Below are 6353 nucleotides of genomic sequence, written 5' to 3'. Positions count from 1 at the left end.
CAACGACGGCTTCTAGTTTTACTGTTTTGTTAAGTCACCGTTAGATCAACAATTTTGAAAGTGGCTTAATAAATAGTAAAATAAATTCAGAAAAATTTAAAATTTGGTCTCCGAGCACATTTTAATATAGTGATCACATCTAATAGTTTGTATCGATTTTTTAGACTTTAAAAATTGAAAAACGACTTAGTTGCACGGGATCTCACGAACAATCAATTTGATAGTAGTGTGTGTGTGTGTGTGTGTGTGTATATATATGAGATACCAAATAGAATTTAGCTTTTAGAAAGTCCAACTTCTATAGAGTTCGAGATCATTACAATTGGAATTTGAATGAAGATGGTATAAGCTGAACAAAAAAATAATGAACACAATCCATCAAATTAATTGATTTTGTCAAAATAATTAATTTCAATTGTTGAAAAACATTTGAAAAGAAGTGTGTGATACATAGGGTTGTAGAAGCATGTGCCGCAGAAGATCGATGGGGAGGAAACGTGTGCAATGTGCAGTGCAGCGTGAAAGAGGGCCGCAACTGCTTTTGTCAGCAGACCAAACGGAAGCTTTTCAACCCCTTTTCTTTTCATTCTTTCACCCTTTGACTCATATTATTCTCTCTCCATTTTTATATACTACTGGATATCTCCATTCTTTCTCTTTCTCTATTGCTTTTCTTATTGATTAAAAAAAAATTGCATTTGTTTTTATTTATAGCATTACAAATATAAATAAAATCGTGAAAACGTACGGTCTCGACTCCGATTAGGACAAAGTGTTCCGTTCAAATATGTACATTTCGCCTCGGCTGGATAACCATTTTATTTTATTGTGAAAAAAATTAGAAAAATGATGTAATTTTTTTTTAATGATTCCATCAAATCGGAAATTTTTGTTTGAAAGAAACCGATAAGACTGAAAATATCATTAAAATGATATATATCGACTATTTAAATATAAATAATTAAAACATAAAACCTTATCTGCATTCATATCCATACGAATATTCGAATATTGTATATCCACATTTAATTTTTTAAATACGGATCATTATTATCCACACCGTTCACCCCTAAATGGAATTCAATTGAAAAGTTCAATTTTTTATTTATTTTTTTTTTAAAAAAAAGCACAAAACCGACCGTTTCATTGAAGATTTAATTGTTATGGGTCCAGGACCAATTTGGTTCTGTGAAAAATGGTCTTGGGCCAGTCGTCCATTTAATTTGAGTCCATCTGTCCACATTATTTGTGTTCTGGCCTTTTAAATGAAAGCCTACAAGGTATGGCCTTGTGCATCTTATTGTTATGGGCCAAGGCCCAATTTGGATCTGTGAAAAATGTTTTGGGCCGAAGGCTTACTTATTTTCAGGTTATCTGTCCACATTATATATGTTCTGGGCTTTAAATGGAAGGGGTTGTACTTGCTAACAAGAACAAAGAATCCAATGAAATGCTTACTGAGCAACGCAATGGATCAAAGAAAATAAAAACATATTTCATTTTCATTTTCAATAAGATTGAAGGATGTGGATGACACGGTCTGGTTGATTCAGTTTCTGATCAGATTTGATTCAGTACCTTCTATGATAAAATCTATCAGCAGGACAAACTTCGCGCATAGATGAAACAATCGGTAGGCTTCTATTATTTTCATTAAGTAAAAATGATTAAATTTGTGTCCACATGATGCACATATCTTTATGTGTTTTTAGTATGTTTACAGCTGTATATTTTTTAAGACACTTGTCTAATCTTATGTAACAGTTATTTTGTAACTCTTTTAATAAATGAAATTGTCTATGGGCTTATGAACCAATGTGATGTGAGCAGAATGAGATATATACTAGCTAAACTCATGAATAAATATATGATGTACTGTGTTACGTTGCTGTTGCAAGTTAGAACTACCAGCAATACTGAAAAGCAAAAAAGAAAGACAAATCCCACTATAAGTTATTGGTTAGTACATGCGCACTTTCATCTCATAAGTACCAGTAGGTGGTATTATGAGGTGGAATCGGTGAACTACCATCTGCTTTTTTCCAATCAAAGCAATCCCACGACACCTGCCACCGGGACCCAGCTGCATTATCAAAGCACGGTTACCTAACTTTGCTTTGCTTTGCTTTGCTTTAGTATATTTATGTGATTACCTTTTTCTAAATAACTGAGGACAGCTTGCCTTTTCTAACTTTTTAATCATACTTAATTAATTTCAATCAAAATCATTTGCATGAAATTAATATCATGTCTCAATTTAACATGTCAGCCAAAAGTTTAATTTTTCTAGTACTTCAAAATAATATTGTTAGAACCACCCTGCAACTGCTTCACTCTTTTCAGTGGCACTTTTTGCTCTTGCTTTGACACTTAGCTGCCGCTTTAATGAGAAATTGGAAACCCTTCTCTCTCTCTTCGATGTATGCTCTAACTGTGAAGTAAATGACAAGGAAAATAAAGACAAAAGAAAAGAAACACAAATCACACAAGCACAAGACTTAATTACTCTTAAATAACTAGACAGGTAACAAGCTTACTTGATTAGATATTAATACTATTTGCTAGCTTCAGTGAAAGTGCAAACAACCCAACAGTACGTATTAATTTGTCACCTCAAATTAGAGAGCTAACTTCCTTCCAGACCAGATTGGTGGACCCATTATAACAAAGCATCACCTTGCAATTTTTATCACAAAATGTGACTCTGCTTTGTAATTATTGAAAAATGTTAGAAGGTTAATTGCCCCACCAAACCTTAGGTCTACAGTCCTTGTCAATCAAGTGCCATTTTCTTTTCTGCTGCTCAAAGTTTTGTCAAATTCCAACATCCTCTACTATTTCTGCCAATTGTAAAATGTGCAATTATTCTGATCCAAACTTACCAGGAAATGAATGGAAATTTAAATGGTTCAAACTTAACAAAATGTTATTAAAAATAAATGATTTCAAGAATTATTTAAATTTATAGTTTTATATGTATTCAAATTAAATTCAAATTTGAAATAATGCAAATTGGTGAATAAAAAAAATTATGGTTAGTGGCTTTAAAGGTGAATAATAAATTCGAAGTAATACTATAACAGTAATCAAATTACATACAAGTTCAAAACTTCAAACACCAGAAAAGTTATCAAAAAGATAACTACAATTGATTAAAAAATAGATTTAGATTTGATGACCAAAAAGGTAAGTTACTAAATCTAAATATACTAGCTAAATATAAACGTGATAAAATGTTCAGTATATATATAATAATTTCCACTTGACAAAAAATCAATTCGGTGGTTGAATTTTTTTTTTTTCTTGAATAACAATAGAAGTCCTCAGTTAAGATTTCCATGATATATTTTGGGTATGTATTTAGAAATTGTAGATTTTGCAATTGATGAGAATAACAGACAACTCGGAAGTTTAATTAACAAAATCTAAATGATTAACTTTCTCTTGAAGTTATAACAAAATCCACCCTCCACACCTCACACCATACAAACAAAAGAATATAACCTTCCTTTCAATCTTTCAACCATTTAAGCTCAAAAATACGCCTTGGTTTCCATCTCTTCCAACTTTCCAAAAACCCATGAATATCAGAAAAGCTGCACATCTCATAGCCATGAAAGCCAAGACCCAGAAATACCTCAACCTAAAGCTGGTCCTCTTGGGTTTCTTTCTCCTCTTCATGGTTTTGTTCATAATTAGATCGAACACCGCCACGAATACTACAACACAAAACCAACAAATTCAACCAATTAGACCAATCCAACAAGAGAACCATGTCATGATATCTCAATCGCCATCATGCACAAAACTTCCTCCTTCACTTGCTAACACCATCATCCACTATGCCACCTCGAACATTACTCCCCAACAAACCCTAGAGGAGATATCGGTTACCGCTCGTGTGCTAGAGAGGAAATCCCCGTGCAATTTCTTGGTTTTCGGCTTGGGTCATGACAGCTTGATGTGGACTGCCCTAAACCATGGTGGCCGTACCGTGTTTCTAGAAGAAGATAGTTCATGGATCGCGACAATTCGAGAGCAACATCCCTCATTGGAGTCATACCATGTGGTATACAACACAAAGTTGACTGATGCAGATAGTCTGCTAGAGCTCGGGCAATTGCCCGAGTGTACAAATGTGGAGAGTGACATACGGTTTCCTTCATGTCAATTGGCACTGAAGGGGTTGCCTAGTGTGTTCTACGAGGTGGAATGGGACTTGATAATGGTGGATGCACCAACCGGGTGGATACCTGAGGCGCCTGGTAGGATGGGGGCGATATACACTGCAGGAATGGTGGCCCGGCAGAGGAGAGAAGGCGAGACGGAAGTTTTTGTGCACGATGTTAATCGAGAAGTCGAGGATAAATTTTCTAAAACATTTTTGTGTGAAGGGTACTTGAAGGAGCAAGAGAACAGAATAAGGCATTTCACCATCCCTAGTCACAGGGGTGCAGAGGTGTCATTCTGCCCTTGATTATTGTTTTTGAGATAATTTTTGAGGGGTTTATGGATCATTAAATTTGTTATATTAGTTTGGGTTTGCTTATGAACCCTTTTAAATGATAATGCTGGTATGTATATTTTATTCTGAGTTTAGATTCTGCTTATTATGTTAAGGCCTTGAGCGTTGTCCATAAAATTTGCATGGAGATTTAGAGCAGATTCCATGGATATTAATGTACATTTAGAAAGGGGACAATGGTCAAGGGCTAGAGATCAGGAAAGAAGGAATTTAAATACTCTAAATACACACAATTTGATATCAGCACGGATAAAATAATTTTCAAGGGGGGCTCTATAAGCAAGAAAACTATGCTTTAAAAGATACCTGTGGAGTCTATGTTGAATCTGATTAGTGAATTCATTGTTGTTTTCTGTATTTATATGTACTCGTGGATATATAACTTCCTTTTGTTTCACTAATAATTGTTTTTTTTTTTAATATATATACTGGCAATCTAGCATTAGATAACACAAGCTTGACGCAAACATTGAACTATATCCACTTATTCCAGTTGTTGTCAATTAATCTTCCAAATATTAGAACCAAATCCGACCCATATCAAAATAAGGGGTTGGGGTTGGATTGAATCTCAGCCCAATACAGTTAAATCACGGTCCCAAGTCTCAAGTCCCAACTGGGCCGAATTATAAATCAAAGAAAAATCGTTGCATGGTTAAGTGCAACTTTATATGTTTTTAATTTGTTATTTTAGTAAGAATTCTTACAGGGTTGTGTTTGAACTTTGAGATTACCTGAGCTGGTATGACTATTTTGTATGCAGGTTAGTTGTTGTTGTTGGACTTTATCTTGCTTTTGAGGGTATTTTCTTAATAATTGTTTCTGTAAGTATGTGCAAATGCGAACACAAATATTTAGTTAAATAAAAAATACAAATGTAAGAGTAGAATTAAGGTGTATGTAAGTTCACCAAGCTCACAAAAAAAGGAAAAATCTTTAAATACTAAGATTAAGTTCCTGGCCGAAACAGAGTTGTTTCTGAAAGAAATAACAATGCAGAAATGTGTTTGGTTTTGGAAAGGCCGAAATAGCCTGTTCCAAGCCGAAACATAGATGTTCTCGGAAGAAACACCAATGTAGAAATGTGCTTGGTTCTGGAAAGGCCGAAACAATCTGTTCCAGGACGAAACAGAGGACGGAAAATCATATTTCTAGACGAAACATATTTGTTCCTGGCAGGAACAACAATGCAGAAATGTGCTTAGTTCTGGAAAGGCCAAAGCAGCCTGTTCCTAACAGAAACAAATGCCGAAATAGAGGCAGAAAACAGTTTTTTTTTTTGTTTAATTTTGCATATTTTGCATAATTTATATAATTTTAGTGTAATGTTGTATAACTTAGTTTAATTTAATATATTTTAGTATAATTTATCATATTTTGAATAATATAGTTTGTTTTAGTATAATGTTGTTAGTTTTTTATTCGAAATTAAATTTTGTATTACTTTCCAGAGCGGATGCGAGACTTATTTTGTCACCTCTCCCTCCATCTTATTATACAAATACAAAACTTGTCTTGATACAAGCTTCCAAAGAAAAATTTTCCATGTTGGATTCTTATTAACACAACTACATTATTGAACCACACACAATGCTCTTAATTTGAAGTGGTTAAAAAGTGCAAAAGGTCAGATAGCTTCAAAAAATTGTTTAGGAATTAACTTTATGAATGTCTAGATGGTAATAAAAAAAATATATGATACCAAATAGAATTAAGCTTTTAGAAAGTGCAACTTCTATAGAGCCGATATTTTTATTAATATCCAACTTTAATTAAAAATTATCAAATCTGTTCCCAAAACGTAAATAATTTTAAAAATGTCCAAGCC

At 33.6% G+C, this 6353-nt stretch overlaps 1 pseudogene across 1 annotated transcript; it reads left to right on the top strand.

The window, feature by feature from the left end:
* Positions 1–3474: 3474 nt before the first annotated feature.
* Positions 3475–4926, top strand: LOC144563300 (glucuronoxylan 4-O-methyltransferase 1 pseudogene; annotated as a pseudogene). The gene has a single exon (XR_013514307.1). The product of XR_013514307.1 is annotated as a glucuronoxylan 4-O-methyltransferase 1 pseudogene (transcript).
* The last annotated feature ends 1427 nt before the right edge of the window (positions 4927–6353 follow it).

The sequence above is a fragment of the Carex rostrata genome, chromosome 12 (genome assembly GCF_964058835.1).
Source record: "Carex rostrata chromosome 12, lpCarRost1.2, whole genome shotgun sequence".
NCBI lineage: Eukaryota > Viridiplantae > Streptophyta > Magnoliopsida > Poales > Cyperaceae > Carex > Carex rostrata.
Note: the sequence above shows the minus strand (reverse complement) of the source record. Positions and strands in the feature narration are given on the sequence as shown.